Raw genomic sequence first — 17400 nt, 5'->3', positions numbered from 1 at the left:
AAAGGCGATAGTGCGCTACAAGGTAGAAAAAAGTTTATCGTGGAGACCTACAATGTTGTACTTGACAGTCTAGGCTCTGCTTTGCTAGTGCGAAGGGTTGCCTACACTGAACTCTGTGAAAGGTTCGGATTCTGAAAAATGCTGACATAAGTTCGGAGCGAGGACTTTCTGGCACAGCAGGCTCAGAAGTTGGTGAAAACCTACAAAAATGATTGGGAGCCAGCATTTCCCGCTGAAATCGTTCAGTTTGCGAACTTTCTGCACAATTCTGTGTGCCAGGACACGAGTCCCCTAGGAATAATGAATTTGGTGCACGAAATAAAGTTTATTGATGTGTTTCCGAACCTTTCTAAATTGTTTTGCGAATGTACTTAAGCATACCCGTGGCAAACTGTGAGACCGAAGTATCGTTTCCATGTTGTCGCTGATAAAAAATCGCCTTCGTTCGAGCCTTCTTGACCGGCAAGGTGAACTCGCTTACTATCATGTCCATTGAAAGTGATCTCCTGCGTGATCTACCCTTCGAACAAACTATATCTGATTTCGCCGAAGCGAAGGCGCGAAAGATGCCATTTTAAAAGAGGACTGTTTGCGCTATACAAGAATAGTTCCAACAAGTTCGTAGTGTCGTTTTCCAGCCTCCACGTTGCCAATGAAACGCTGAGCAGTGTAATTCAAGATATTAAAATCTTCGTTGTTTGTCTCTTGTTTGTTCTTCTTGTGATATTTAGCGTGCTTATAAAGAACTGTATTTTTGTTGTTTTGATAGCGCCACGTTTATTTGGTGTAGGTCTTGCTTGTCTTACCTTTAACGAAAATATTTTAAAATAATGTTTTGTAATTACAGTTGGTAATTTTCATCCGTATTCAAGTGCATTTTTATGGTGTTTGTATTGCCTTAAGTATTGTATGATCTATTGCATATTTATAGTGTAGCGTGTATAACGATTGCTGCAGTCTGATGCTTGAATTTTAATAAATATTATTTGGATACAACCATGCATCTTTTCACGTGATTAAACTTAGTGATGCAAACAAAGCCTAGGTTCAGAAGGATCCACTTCTGAGCTGTTTTGTCTTTTTTACGTTCTTGTTAGTCTCGAGTGCACTAAACTTTTCCTTAAAGCCTAGCGTTTGCTGAAAACAGAATGCAGATTAATAACAAATTGAGCATATGTGTTGGTGTTTACAACAGCACGCGTTTCATGCAAGTTTTGTTGTTTTCCTTATAATAATAACAGTAATATTAATCCTGTTGATCGCACTTCGTTCCTTTTAATTTGGTGGAATTAAAATGATACATGGCACATTTCCAGTAGCGTTGCAGACGACCGGGGGGCGGGGTGTCAGTATGGGGAAAAGGAGTCCGATTGCGCATTAGGCCACGGCCCCGATTTTTTTAAATCCTGCCCTGCGTTGCAAAGGGTATTACATTCCGTTCCTCGAGACAAGCGGCACGTTCTTCTTCGCTTTCTTCATCTAGTAAACCAAACAGCTAACGCTCGTTACTTCAACGTCTTCCAGACGGTGGCGAACTCCTTTTTGTAAAGGGCGTGCATGCCTTCGATCTATCATCTTCCGCTCTCTTTTATCACTCCTCTGTTAGAGCGTGGAAAGGATTGTGGCTCCGCTCGAGCCAGTAGACAGTCCCGTGCTTTCATTGCATTCTTCCTACAGTCGCTAACGCTTCTTCAGTTAGCCTTAACTATTTGAAGCATTCGCACCTGTATTTAAACTTCATCTGACTCTAAAATTGTTGTACTTGTATCCAGTCAGTCACGACGCAACTTTAAAGAACCCCGACAGGGAGAGAAACTACTGAGATTCTGCCCCTTCGGTCAGCCATGTAGAAACCGCGGCGGTTCCGCGCGTTTACGGCGCAGCCGCGGAAGACCTCCGCTGCTGACGCAGCGCCAAAAGTCAAAGGTTGAGGCTTCAGACATACCCCGGCTTTTCCAGCTTTGCTCATGAAGAAGTGCTTTTCGTACTAAAAAAAAACATGATATTCCAACTGATGGCAAATTATGTGTGCACAAAAATGGCAGACGACGTGCTAGCCTGCTCACTGTTCGCGGAATATTCTTTACTGCACTCCCTGTATGGCATAGTAGAGCAACATGACAGAAGCCAACAAGAGCGTGACCCTTCAGGTCACGACGCCCAACACCTCGCTCTATATATGACTACATAAATTTCCTCACCATCACCACCACCGCAACCGAGGAGCATAGGGGATTTTTTCTCTCCTCAATTTGGCGTGTTAATTCATTGGAGATTAATTGTGTAATTATTTTATCTCTTAGAGATTGCTACAAGAAAGCAGGAGAAAAACTACCACCCGGCGCCGGTGGTATCTGAACACACGACCTCGGAATATCGCGTACGGTGATCTACCATCTGAGCTAATGCGATGGCTGCCCAATGTTCTGCTTTCGGAGGTATTTATGTATATATTGTAACCGAACCTTGAGCGTTTTCACCGGCACCACTCTCGTCCATAGCGGCGGACGTGGTACGCCCTGTATTACCGCGTGTGCCACGTAGGTACGTGATCGAAAAGTGATGGCTGAAGCTGTGCGAGAACCCTCTTATGCTACCTATGACGTCCACACTGTCAGATCAGAGACCCTTGTTAAACTATTAGGCAGATAAGTGAAGGGAAAAGAGGTGCGCGTTAAGACGAACATGACGGAAGCCAACATACACCGAAACCTATTTGAGACAAGGATGCGAAAATAACCTGAAACAAAAAGTCACTACTAGGTGCAGCGCACTCTCAGAACTAGCTGAAAGTTCCTGTCAGAGCCAAATTACATCTCGAGTAGGCACGACCACTCTAAGAAGGTACAATACTACAGCCACATATGTAGGCGAGAATAAATATCATGATTAATACAGTCTGCGATAATCATGATTTTTATTTGCGACTGCATTTGTAAGTGTAATATTGCTGTCATTTATTTTAATTTCTGTTAACCTTGTAATGAGAACTTATTGTTTTTTCTTGCCTTGATGTTAACTCTATTTTTACTTTCTTGCTTATTTCTGCGAAAAATTACCACATCATTCTAGAACTGTCTCCCCCGCGATAGTGGCCTCGAGGCAACGCAGGTATTCATTAAATAAATAAAGTTTGCTTTGTACACAATTACGTACCTAGCCTGTCGTTGGGTTTAAGAGCCCCAGGTGGTCGATATTACAGCGGGAAGCGATATTCCGATGGAGGCGAAATCATGGAGGTCCGTGTACTGTGCGATGTCAGGACACGTTAAAGAACACCAGATGGTGAAAATTTCTTGAACACTTCACCACAGCGTCCCTCATTGCGTGAGTCGCTTTGGGAGGTTAAACACCCATGAAACCATGAACCATCTTTCCGTCTCTCATTCTCCCGTTTTCTCACGATGCGGCTGAGATGTAGGCCGAGAAGTGAGACAGTTACTGCCGCAGCTCTGGCTGCGACTCCCACGTGGTCAAAATTAAGGAGGGACCCTCCACTAGGACGCCTTTCTCACTTCTTTTTGATCCACAATTTCCCAGGTTCGATCCCGGCCGCAGCGGCCGTATATAAATGAAAATACAAAAATACCTGTGCACTATGCGATGTCAAACATGTTAAAGGACCCCAAGTGGTCTAATTAACCTGGAACTCTCAACTATGGCGTTCTTTACAGGCTCAGTCGCTTCGGGGCTAGAACCCCGCAATCTAAAAAAAAAAAAACCGTCTCACTATCATAAAAAGGAAAAAAAAACCGCCTGTCCCGAATCGTCTCGCTTAGTTTGTGTTGTCTTTTTCGGCGCTACAACCCTTTTTTGGAATCACCACCCGCCGCGGTGGCTGAGTGGTTAGGGCGCTTGGCTACTGATCCGGAGTTGACGGGTTCGAACCCGACCGCGGCGGCTGTGTTTCGATGGAGGCGAAACGCTAAGGCGCGCGTGTGCTGTGGGATGTCAGTGCCCGTTAAGAATACTTAGGTGGTCGAAATTATTCTGGTGCCCTCCACTGCGCCACCTCTATCTTCCTTTCTTCTTAAACTCCCTCCATTATCCCGTCCCTTAAGGCGCAGTTCAGGTGCCCGCCGATATGTGAGACGGATACTGGGTCACTTCCTTTCCCCCAAAACCAATTTTCATTTCTCTCTCACTCCTTGCACTCTTCAAGGCCAACAATCAGGCAGACCTCTCCTGCTTCATTAAAGTCTCTCTTCGCCTCTCTCCTCCCTCACGTCCTGCTATAGGTCTCTATCTGAAAGTGAGAGACTGCTTGTGCGAGTTACCGCATTACGAGGTAGGAGGAACAGATGCGGATCGCAGGCACTGCGTGCGTCGGGGCGACAACGGTCCCCCACCCCCCCCCCCCCTCCCACAAAAAGCGGCTTTGGCTCAACTCACGTGAGCCAGAATGTACAGAGCGACGCTCTGTTAAAGGGGCCATGACAGCCTTTTTGACGCATAACCTGTTTCTAACCTTTGATTCCCAACAGGTTAAATTACAATTTCCCGAATTTTCAGTTGATTCTGTGCGGTAAATATTTTTAAAACGATTTTTTCGTTTCTTTTGCGAACTGCTTGCTGGTCTGGTAACCCCTCATCGCTGACGTCACGGGGCATGCTCGCGTCGTCTGCTGCGAGCTGTTGAGGTGCTTGCATGCGCACCGTAGACAGCGGTCGCTCGAAAATTTTTTTCTTTTAGCTTAGCGAAACAAAATGAATTTTCCGTGTTCTCTTTTGGGAAGCCTTCAACTTTGTACGCGAGCTTAGTGATCCTTGGGAAGGCGGACTTCCTCGTGGCGCCCGTTTTCTGATTGCTGAGGAAGCAGAAATCGATGAACCCCTGCTTTATTATTTACGCTTAGAAGCATGCTGTTCGTAGGTTATGAGTGTGGTCTCTTTTGAGTAGTCAAGTGCTCCCGTATGTGAAAAGCGGAACGTGTCGTGCATACCTTCGCCGATGTGCGCCGTGAAAGCCGCGGCGTTTTGTAGCTAGCTACCAAGTTCTTGTCCACTATTCATCGGCTCGATAATTAAACTCAAATTATTAAAAGGTGACACAACAGTAACCTTGAAGCACGAAAGGTGGAGAGAAATTGCAGATTGCGACGACTTCCCCGCTGCATAATCCTTTTGCAGGAACCAAGCCGCTTGCAAAACCCTGCGCGACTCGAATGCTTTCCCTGCCCACACCGATGAAAAGTCGCTGCCATCTAAATGAGTGCTCCAAAATAACAGTACAGCATTTAGCATTTTTCTGTGCGGGCGCATTGTGCCCCAGGAGTGTGACGATTACAAGTGCAGCCCCGCGCTCAGGTTGTTTACATGGCTGTGCGCAAACACTACTGCTCGTTTGCATGGCATAAAACACAAGGTGGCTTCTCCTTATCTTTAATATTACGTACTCTTGCTCACAAATTGCACTTTTACTCATTTACACACCATGATAACATGGCAATAAGCGCCGATGATGCTATATCGCCTGCTTGGGAAACCCTTCGCGTAGGATACAGGCGCTTCCCACTAATTGTATCTGCTTTCTCTTATGTCACCAAAATTTACTTTTATATCGCTTTGGCTAAAAATACGTTCGGACAGTACGTGAATTAATGAAAATCACCCGATTTGTTATCCACAGTCGACGCCGACGGCTGCTGCCGGCTGCCTTCTGCACATGCTATGCATACGGGGTCCCATATATCGGCACTTCCCCCTTATTGTACTCGCGTCCTTCGATATAATATAATTGGTGTTTTGGGGAAAGGAAATGGCGCAGTATCTGTCTCATATATCGTTCGACACCTGAACCGCGCCGTAAGGGAAGGGATAGAGGAGGGAGTGAAAGAAGAAAGAAGAAGAGGTGCCGTAGTGGAGGGCTCCGGAATAATTTCGACCACCTGGGGATCTTTAACGTGCACTGACATCGCTCACCACACGGGCGCCTTAGCGTTTTTCCTCCATAAAAACGCAGCCGCCGCGGTCGGGTTATACGCAGTCGTCGCTTTGAGGGAACTGTAGCGAAAACTACGCTCGACAGCCATTTGCAGGCGCTAAAACATGCGAATTCGCTCTCCACCATCGCCGAAATCGCACACACGAATACTGCGCACTTGCTAGGCCTCGTCACGAAAGGGGCCGGCGGTCCACCGTCGGCCGAAATTCAAGAATATGGGAAAAGTTCCTTACTAAGCGTGAGGATGTGATTTGTAACCACTCGTTTAGCTTTTTTCGATACGGATATGGTACACAAGCGCAGTTTTTCCGGCTGTCGCCTCACCGGGCGTGAAGCTTTCACTCGGCCGCACACGCCCAGGCGACGGCGGCGAGCGACGAGCGGCACCATCGTGCGGCGTTTGCTGCCCGTGTCGCTCGCCTCGCCGATTGGTTCTAGTCGCAGACACCGATTGAAAGCACATCTGCATATCGCGTGTGTAGCCGTGTCTAGCATGAGGTCCAATAAGTTTTAAAATTCTGAAGTTTGTAGAATGTGATGCCAACTAGTCCCCTACCACACTCTTCTGGTTCCCACTAAGCTGACTCTTAACATTGCTACGATACGCTGTCTGTACCGTATTTACCGACGGGCCTTTCGCTGCTAACGTAATGACGCTGCCATCCTCGCCGGTATACATAACAGACCATCGCCCCTTCAGTTACTCAGAGTTCCGGCGCCTGCAGTGTCTCCTCAAAGACCATGGTTTTTGGATGTGCGCATCCTTCACCGCGTCAGCACTAGAGAAGGGCTAACGCGGGCCTTGAGTTCTTCGGTTGTTGGGGCCGTGCCTGGTGACCGGGACCGTCTGAAGGAGCAGTGGCGTCACCATTGCGCCGCTTCTGGTCGAGCCCTTAGTGCTCGCGTCTCAGCTGAGGTGCACGTAGTGACGGCGAAGCTGCGATAGCTCAGCACACCCCGTCGCCATTGTCGCTTATGTGCGCATGGAAAGAGGAGATTTCAGAGCGTCTCCAGCGTCTTTTGCGATCATCCTCTTTGACAGCGGCGGTATGGCGTTGTTGACGCAGTGCAGCTGCTTATCCTGAGGTGCCTCGGTTTGCGCGCCAGGAGCTGTTCTGCGCTCAAGGTACCCCTGATTTTTTATCTTCGGTCAGGGCTGTGGCACAGCCAGTTGGCAGGAGTTTCAGTGCATTTTTCGGCCATTTCCGGGATACTGCTCAATCGCTCCTTCTATTTGATCGCGATGACGTTTCCGCACACCCATTTTTTGCAGGCTTGCCGCAGGTTGCCGCTGAACTTCGTGATGTCCTTATAGCTCTAGAGCCAACAACAGCTGAAATCAAGGAGGCGTTAGACTCCATGAAACGAGGCTCAGCGCCTGGGCCATATGGCCTATCTGGCGAAGGCCATTCGTCCTGGTCCGAGGTTCGTCCTGGTCGGGGTTCGAACCCGGGACCACTGCTTCACCGGAGCAGTCGCTTTACCAACTGAGCTAACTGGGACGACAAGCCTTTCGTAGGGCGAGAACGCATTGATTAATAACTCGATGTGGGAACAGCGTTAGTCAAATGTTTCCGGAGAATCCCCCAAGGTGGATTGGAATTGAAATAAGAGAGTAATTACTCATTGGTATCCACACAAGCACAGCCGTACGGATAGAAAGGAAAGCTACACAGCTTTTTCAGAAACTTCGTAGTTAAAGAAAAATTCGTCGTGGTCCGGGGCTCTAACCCGGGACCACTGCTACACCGGAGCAGGCGCTCTACCAGTTGAGCTAACCGGGACGGCAAGACTTTGGTAGGGCGAGGACGAATTGATCCATAACTCTAATTGGGAACAGTGTTGGTCAAATGTTTTACGGCCGGATTTTTTGGTAGAGCGACTGCTTTGCTGAAGCGGTAATCCCGAGTTCGAACCCCGGAGCAAGACTAATTTTTCTTTAACTACGCAGTTTCTGAGAAAGCTGTGTAGGTTTCCTTTGTAGCCGTATGGCTGCGCTTGGGTGGATGCCAATGAGTATTTACTCCCTCATTACACCACTTGAGCTCCGTGACATCGCAGTTGGTCACGTGGTTGGTCACGTGGTGCGGAGCAGCTGCTGCTGCCGGCGGCGCGGCGCGCATCAGCTGCCACAGCTGTGCGCATGCGCCGTGTCATGTGGGACGAAGATGAAGGAACGCCCAGCGAAACCGAGCGGCGGAAGTCTGACTTTGCAATTCGACTGAGCTAGTTCCACTCGGCCAGCTGTAGCTATCGCGTCACTCCAGGCTTAACCAGAGCTAAACCACTGCCATTTTTTGAAAAGTTCGTTGCGTTGTCATCGATTTAAGAACTTTTCGTTAGACTCCACATTTCTACCCGCAGAAGATTACCAGTAAGATACAGCCGTTCTACACTTTTCTTTTGAGGGATACTGATACATTTGTCATTCATGATGTGAGAGCACTTCCCAAAGCTCTACACTCCCCTCTCGCTTCTCTAGCTATTTTTATAGCGTTAGTTATTGTTTCTGGGCATAAGGAAAGTTGGAAAGAAAAGAGAAAGAAAAGAAAGAGTGGGTGGTTGTGAAATGAATAAGAGAAGGTTGGCCGATCTAATGAAGGCAAGGAAGGAGCGGTGGCGTGGCCCTTGCGTCGAAGCAATATATGAGGACGGCTTGTCTGGGTGGAGACCCGCTGCTGCCAGTTGGCGAATTCTGGTTGGTTTCAGCGCCGGGCAAACCCACAAGTGGTGAATGTCAGCCTCAGTATTTGCGACTTGCAGACTTGGACACCCTGGGCGGGGATACAAGTTGCGAAATCGAGGCCATACCCGAGTTACAGCAGGAGTGAGGGCAACCAAAACTTTACTTTACTGCTTTACTTTAGCTTTCTGCATCTCATATTTAGACCCACCGTTCTACTTTGCCTGTGTAGGTTCTTATTATGCTTTGGAGCTCGTCTCCTGAGTTACTCAGCAAGGTAGTGTCATCAGCGAATGGCAGATGATAAAAGTTTGGGTTATTATTTATGGTTTATTGGGGTTTAACGTCTCAAAGCGACTCAGGCTATGAGAGAGGCCGTAGTGAAGAGCTCCAGAAATTTCGACCACCTGGGGTTCTTTAACGTGCACCGACATCGCACAGTACACGGGCCTCTGGAATTTCGCCTCCATTGAAATTCGACCGCAGCGGCTGGGATCGAACCCGCGTCTTTCGGGCCAGCAGCCGAGCGCCATAAACCCTCAGCCACCGGGGCGGCTAGATGATAAAAGTGTTCTGCTTTAATCTCTATGCGCAACTCTTCTGAAAACTTATCTCTGAGTATCTCTTGCAAGCGCGAGGAGAACAGTACAAGAAAAGTCGTGCTTCCCGGCCCGACACCTTTCGTGAATGGGAATTTATCGATTTCTCTACGGAGAACTATGGCAGCTTTGCGGGCGCTCTTGATATCTGACATACTTCTACATGTGGCTATTGCATTGTATTCGTAATGCCTACATGGCTGCTGAGGTTTCGACTCAATGCCATAGTTTCTTGTTTTCTATGAAGGATATATATATATATATATATATATATATATATATATATATATATATATATATATATATATATATATATATATATATATATAAGTGTTGGTTTTATTCGGTGGACTTCAATATCACTAAATTAACAGTGTGAATACAGTCGATAGCCGAAAAACCTTTAAGAAAAACCGCTTATTCCCCGGCCTGTTTGAAGAAAGTCTAAAGTGGGATTGATCCAGTTACCAATAACCTTAGAGAACAACTTGCAAGAACCCAAAGCCCACTGATCGGTCTGTAGCTTTTAAATTCCCTGATGTCCCCTTTCCTATGTATTAATGTATTGTGTATTGGCCCTGATAGCAGCCCAAGAAGTATTCGCTGATTTACCTGGTTAGGCAGAATGCGACATAGGTGCACTGGAATGTTTGCCCTTGTTTAACATTGCTTATATTTGTTTAGCTTTTTATAAATTTGAAAAAGTCGAGTTTCACCCAAATTGTCTTGAAGTGTTTCTTCGGCTTTCCTCTTGCGATAAGCTGCCCGAGCTGCTCGTTGCGATTCGAGTAGTAGTTCCCTCATTTTGGCGGTTTCGCGACTACTTGTATTCGCTGGTTTATTGCATGTTTCTCCAGCGGCTTCATGACTCGCCGCTTATTATCAGTGTAAGACTGGACACGGGCTTTAGAATCTTCAGAGGTTGGCGCTCAACGAAGAAGACGACGAGAAGCGCCGAACACTCCGAAGCTCGAGGGCCGAACGCTCGGTCGCTCGTGCGTGCTCTGGACTGAACGCGGTCTCTGATCTGTGCCTGGACGGTTCCGCTGGTTTTTCGTGACGCTGTGCTTATTACTGTGCTGTGCTCTTATTACTTGGCTGTGCTGTATTAGTAGTGTGCTGTGTTCTTATTACAAGTGGTGGAGGTGCCAACGATCCCTCGCCCTGGAGCTTCGCACCCGCGCATTGCCTACCACCTCTGCAATGCCTGAGAACGTCACCCTAACCGCTTCACCGTTTTCGTCGGCTGTCTTCTGTTCCGGCGCCGCGCGGCAGCGTGACCCGACCATCTTCAGCGGCACAGATGACACGGATGTGGAGGATTGGTTGGCCTCCTGTGAACGCGTAAGCGCATACAACAAGTGGGACGATAGCGTCAAGCTCACCAACGTTATCTTTTATCTGAGCGACGTAGCCAATCTCTGGTTTCGAAAGCACGAGGCTGACATCTCAAGCTGGGCAGCTCTAAAAACCAGTCTGACAGAATTCTTTGGCCGCCCGCATTGCGAAAGCTTCGCGCCGAGCAACGCTTGCGAAGTCGGGCGCAGCAAACCGGTGAAAACTTCATCAGTTATATAGATGTCGTCGACCTCTGCAAGCGTGTCAACCCTTCTATGAGCGAGGCCGACAAGATCAGATACATTATGAAAGGCATTGAGGATGATGCCTTCCAGATGCTCGTCGCCAAAGATCCCCAGACTGTCTCCGGAGTCATCGGCTACTGCCAAAGTTTCGATGAGCTGCGTAAACAGCGCCTTTCTACCCGGCGTGCAGGCTTTCAGGAGGCCGCACTTTGCAGCTTGGCTCTCCCCGGGGACGGTGCTCTGGACCAACAGTCGCTCCTCCAGAGCATCCAGCAGTTTGTACGTGAGGAAGTCGCACGCCAGCTATCCTTGGCTACCTGCCCGCCTACACCTGCACCGTCGCTCACTCCCAACCTACAGCGTGGTATCGAGGAGCAGGTCGCTGAAGTCCTGCCACCTCCTTCTCAGCCACCCCTGATCGCGGCTCCTCTGACGTACGCCGATGCCGTGGTGCGGTCGCGGCCCTCTCCTGCTGCCCCTGTCTACAGGCCATCTACCCGGCAGTTAGACCCCACCTTATCGTCCGGTTGCCCGCCCCCGATCACAGCCGCAGCCACTCAACCCCTGGCGCATACTAGACAACCGCCCTATTTGCTACGCCTGTGGCGTCGCTGGTCACGTGGCTCGTTTGTGTCGCAGTCGTGACCACCGTCGCTACGATTATAGGCGTGAGCCGACGTACGACCTTCCGCCGTCGTCCTTGCCTTCGTCACACTTGCCGCATCCGGATTCTTCTCCTCCTAGTTTCCATCCCCGCTCCCACCGCTCGCCGTCTACTGGCCGTCGTTCCCGTTCTCCAATCCTCCGTCGCCAACACGCCATCCACGCGGAAAACTAACCACCGCAGTTCCGGAGGCAAGAACTGCGTCACCAGCGGCTCACTCAAGACCTGTTTCTGCGCCTGCCAATATTATTACCGTTTTCGTTGAAGGAGTCGCCGTCGAAGCACTTGTTGACACTGGCGCAGCCGTTTCGGTTCTCAGTCACACCGTCTGTCGCAGACTCAAAAAAGTGACGACGCCCCTTCCTCCCGTTTCTCTCCGCACGGCCAGCGCTCAGGACATTCGACCGTTAGCCGCCTGCACCGCTCGCCTGCTCATCGGGAACGTTCCCTACAAAATCGAGTTCATCGTCCTCGCCCGCTCCTCTCACGACGTTATCCTTGGTTGGGACTTCCTCTCCTCACATCACGCCGTTATTGACTGCGCCCGTGCTCAGCTTGACTTATCGACCTACAGTGACGCCCCCTTGGACGTAACCGGTGCTACTTCCGCTACTGTGGTCGTCTCAAAGGACACAGACGTTCCACCTTTCTCTTCAGTGCTGGTGCCTCTTTCTTGTGCTGCGCTCTCAGATGCAACTGTGACTTATACCCCCTCTTTACGATGCGCTGACCAGAAGTCTGTTTTGCTGCCTCATGCTGTGCTGACAATTGTTCGTGGCTCCAGCGCTATTTATGTGGCCAACCCGTTCTCCTGCCTCACCACTTTACTCCGTGGCCAATCGCTTGGTAGCGTTGCCGTTCTCGATCCCGCCTCTGCATACCCCCTCGTCGATAGCGCGGCCGACCTTCACGTCAGCGCCATTACGCCTGTTCCCATCAGGAATCAGTCGTCTGTAGATATTTTTCACCGTTCCGTCGACGCCGCTCTGACATCTACACAACGAGACCAGCTTGTCGCCGTTCTGCAGCGTTTTCAAGCTTCGTTTGACTACCAGCAACCTTCCTTGGGCCGCACCACCACCGTTACCCACTACTGGAACCCATGCCCCTTTGCGCCAACGTCCGTACCGCGTGTCAGCCGCTGAGCACAGCATCATTGACGCCCAGGTGACCGACATGCTCCAACGTCACGTGATACAACCGTCGCACAGCCCGTGGGCATCGTCAGTGGTTCTGGTCAAGAAAAAGTACGGTTCCATCCGTTTTTGCGTGGACTACCGTCGTCTGAATAAGATTACACGCAAGGACGTTTACCCTCTCCCCCGTATCGACGATGCCCTTGACTGCCTGCAGGGCTCCGAGTTTTCTTCATTGGACTTGCGCTCCGGTTACTGGCAGGTGCCGATGGCGGAGGCCGATCGCCCAAAGCCTGCATTCGTCACACCCGACGGGCTCTATGAATTTAATGTCATGCCCTTCGGCCTCCGCAATGCACCCGCCACATTCGAGCGCATGATGAACATACTCCGAGGGCTCAAATGGCACACATGCCTTTGTTATCTAGACGACGTTGTAATCTTTTCCCCGAACTTTCCGTCTCACCTCCAGCGCCTCGAGACTGTTCTTCGCTGCATGGCCGACGCTGGCCTCCAACTAATTTGAAAAAGTGCCGCTTCGGAGCTCGACAGCTCACCATTCTCGGACATGTGTCGAAAGATGGCGTTCTCCCGGATCCGGCCAAGTTGCGAGCTGTGGCCGAATTTCCAAAGCCCACTTCTGTAAAAGACCTCCGCAGCTTCGTCGGCCTCTGTTGCTACTTCCGCCGCTTTGTCCGCAATTTTACCACTATCGTCAACCCCCTGAACAAGCTCCTTTCCAGCCACGACCTTTCGGCCTGGTCGCCAGCCTGTGATGAAGCGTTCACGACACTCCGTCGCCTCCTCACCACTCCACCAATTCTGCATCACTTCGACCCTCGTTCTCCAACGGAACTCCACACCGATGCCAGCGGCGTCGGCCTCGGTGCAGTTCTCGCTCATCGCAAGCAAGGCTTTGACGAATACGTTGTCGCTTACGCTAGCCGGACACTCACAAAAGCTGAAGCCAACTATTCTGTCACCGAGAAGGAGTGTTTAGCCATCCTTTGGGCGATCGTCAAATTTCGCCCCTACCTGTACGGGCGCCCTTTTGACGTTGTCACCGATCACCACGCCCTCTGCTGGCGGTCCTCTTTGAAAGATCCCTCTGGTCGACTGGCGCGATGGGCTCTGCGACTCCAAGAGTACGAAATTCGCGTTATCTATCGTTCCGGCCGCAAACATGCCGATGCTGACGCCCTCTCACGTTCCCCTGTACCATCTGAGGCAGCGCCTTGTATATCCGCCCTGCCTTCTTTGAAGTTTGAGTTCGCTGATATGGCTTCCGAGCAACGCAAAGACCCGTGGATCACTTGCCTTTTTGATCTCCTATCTGGCCAATCGTCTCGACCTCCTTCCCGTGCTCTCCGTCGTCAGTCCCACCATTTCGCCATCCGAGACGAGCTCCTTTACCGCCGCAACTATCTCCCGGATGGTCGCAAGTGGCTTCTCGTCATTCCGACACATCTGCGCTCCTTCATTTTCTCTTCCTACCACGATGATCGCCAGTGTGCCCATGCCGGATTCTTGAAGACTTTCACCCGTCTACGACAGCGGTACTACTGGCGTGGGATGGCCCGTTACGTCCGCCAGTTCGTTCAGTCCTGCACCGCATGCCAGCAACGAAAACATCCACCTCGCCGACCCGCCGCTCCTATGCAGCCGCTGCCTTGCCCAGTACAGCCCTTTGAGCGTGTTGGCATCGACCTCTACGGCCCTCTTCACAGCACATCAACCGGGAACCGCTGGATAATCGTTGCCATCAACCACCTTACATGTTACGCTGAAACATCGCCTTTACCATCCGCTCCAGCCCACGACATTGCATCCTTCATTCTCCATCGCATCATTCTTTGCCATGGTGCGCCCAAAGAGCTGCTCAGTGATAGAGGTCCGGCCTTCCTCTCAGAAGTTGTAGAAGCTCTCCATCAGGAATGCAACGTTGTTCACCGCACCAGCTCCGCCTACCGTCCCCAAATGGCATGGTTGAGCTTTTTAACCGCACCCTCGGCGACATGCTGGCCATGTATGTTGCTTCCGGCCATTGTAACTGGGACCGCGTTCTCCCTTTTGTCACATACGCTTATAACTCCGCTGCTCAAGCCACCACAGGATTCTCCGTACTTTCTCCTGTACGGCCGTGAGTCTCCTGGCACAATGGACATCATTCTACCTTACCGCCCTGATGCTTCCGAATTTACAACTCTTTCTCAAGCCGCAACTTATGCCGAAGAATGCCGACAGCTTGCCCGCGCCACTGTAAGAAATCCCGCATAAATACAGGACATGTGGCCGCTAACCTTGTTGCTGCAACATGTGCTGCACCACTCCGTTGTGCACACACCCTGTGGTAAAGTGGTGCGGTGCATTTTGCGGCAAGGTTAGCGCACACACGCTACGTACCCTGTTATGATGTCAAATGTTCTGTATGCCACGGTGTATGTGCTGTTATGTCAACATAACACCAACCATCACAACAATGTATGGCATGAGTGCTGTAACCAAGTTAACATGACAGGATCTGTGTTATATGACTACATATCACGTTCTGTTCTCATGCTGCACTGTACATTCCACTGCAAAGATGCTAACATACGCATGTCCCATAGCATTTATGAGCAGCCCATGTTCATCTTTGAAAGCTGACTGAACACATGCTGTTTAATGCTTGATGACACAATACGCATTACACTCCTGTATTTTCTGATCGGAGCCAGGCCCACGTTTAGGTAAGAGGCATGCTATGCATGGTAAATGTGTCATGACTGTAGCATGCAAATTTTTCTGCACACAGATTACGTACCAAAATGAACACACTTTGAAAGTAAATAGCTTGCGTGTTTGATCATAGAAGGTTTGATCATAGAAGGTTGTGGCCAAGTACTACACCAGGGTGGCCAAATCCTGCTCTGGTGAGAGAGTGCGTTATCGGTTCTGGTCACCGAGATCAGGCCGCACTCCAGGCCTGGTTATGCAATTCCATCGACACGCGGATTTTTGTTTTTTTTAAACCCGGTGGAGAATTGCGCGGCACCAGGATTTGAACCCCGGTCCTCTTGCACGCGAGGCGGATGTTCTACCTCTACGCCATCGCTGCATCGCTCCATCGCTGCACCGGACAGGCCGCCATTGGAATCTGAACCTGGCAACGTTTAACGCTAGAACTTTAGCTAGTGAGGCTAGCCTAGCAGTGCTGTTTGAGGAACTAGCGGGAATTAAATGGGATGTGATAGGGCTTAGCGAAGTTAGGAGGACAGGTGAGGCGTATACAGTACTAAAGGACGGACACATATTGTGCTATCGCGGGTTAGAGGATAGACGAGAACTTGGTGTGGGATTCCTCATTAATAAGAATATAGCTGGCAACGTAGAGGAGTTCTACAGTATTACCGAGAGGGTAGCAGCTATAGTAATTAGGCTGAATAGGAGGTACAAGCTGAAAGTGGTGCAGGCCTACGCACCCACATCCAACCAACCATGATGACCAGACCGTTGAAAGTTTCTATGAGGACGTAGAATCAGCAATGAATAAAGTAAAATCGCAGTACACTGTACTGATGGGCGACTTCAATGTGAAGGTGGGCAAGAAGCAGGCTGACGACCACGCGGTAGGTGACTATGGGATAGGCTCTAGAAATAGCAGGGGAGAGTTATTAATCGAATTCGCGGATAGAAATAATTTACGGATCATGAATACCTTATTCTGCAAACGAGAAAACAGGAAGTGGACCTGGAAGAGCCCCAATGGTGAGATTAAAAATGAAATCGACTTCATACTATGCGCTAAACCTGGCATCATTCAGGATGTGGCCGTCCTCGGAAAGGTGCGTTGTAGCGACCACAGAATGGTAAGGTCTAGAATTAGCTTAGACTTGAAGAGGGATCGGAAGAAGCTAGTGAAGAAGACCATTAACGAGTTAGCCGTAAGAGGGAAAGCACAGGAGTTTAGGATAGCGCTGCAAAACAGATATTCGGCTTTAACTGAGGAAGATGATCTTTATGTTTATTCAATGCACGATAATCTGACATCAATAATTACGGAGTGCACAGTAGAAGCAGGCGGTAGGACAGTTCGAAAGGATACCAGGAAGCTATCTCAGGTGACGAAAGATCTGATTAAGAAGCGCCAAAACATGAGGGCATCTAACCCTACCGATAAAACTAACGGAGCTATCAAAGTTAATAAATAAGTGCAAGGTAGCCAACATAAGGAAGTTTAATATGGAGAAAATCGAGCATGCTATAAAGAACGGAGGTAGCCTAGAAACAGTGAAGAGGAAACTAGGCATAGGTAAAAACCAGATGTATGAATTAAGAGACAAGCAGGGCAATGTCATTAGCAATATGGATAAGATAGTTAACGTAGCCGAAGAGTTCTACACAGACCTGTACAGTAGCCAATGTAATCAGAGCGTTAATGAGAAAGACAGCAGTGCACAGCAATGCGTCATCCCGCCAGTAACGAAAGATGAAGTAAAGAAAGCCTTAGAAGCAATGAAAAGGGGAAAAGCAGCTGGCGAGGATCAGGTAACAGCAGATCTGTTGAAGGATGGAGGGGACATCGTGCTAGAAAAACTAGCCACCCTGTATACGCAATGCCTTATGACCTCGACTGTACCAGAAGCTTGGAAGAATGCAAACATTATCTTAATTCATAAGAAGGGAGACGCCAAGGACTTGAAAAATTACGGGCCGATCAGCTTACTATCCGTTGCCTACAAAGTATTTACTAAGGAAATCGCTAATAGAGTGAGGGCCTCGTTAGACTTTAATCAACCAAATGATCAGGCA

Source organism: Amblyomma americanum, chromosome 9, assembly GCF_052857255.1.
Source record: "Amblyomma americanum isolate KBUSLIRL-KWMA chromosome 9, ASM5285725v1, whole genome shotgun sequence".
Taxonomy (NCBI): domain Eukaryota; kingdom Metazoa; phylum Arthropoda; class Arachnida; order Ixodida; family Ixodidae; genus Amblyomma; species Amblyomma americanum.
This window is presented reverse-complemented; position numbering follows the sequence as displayed.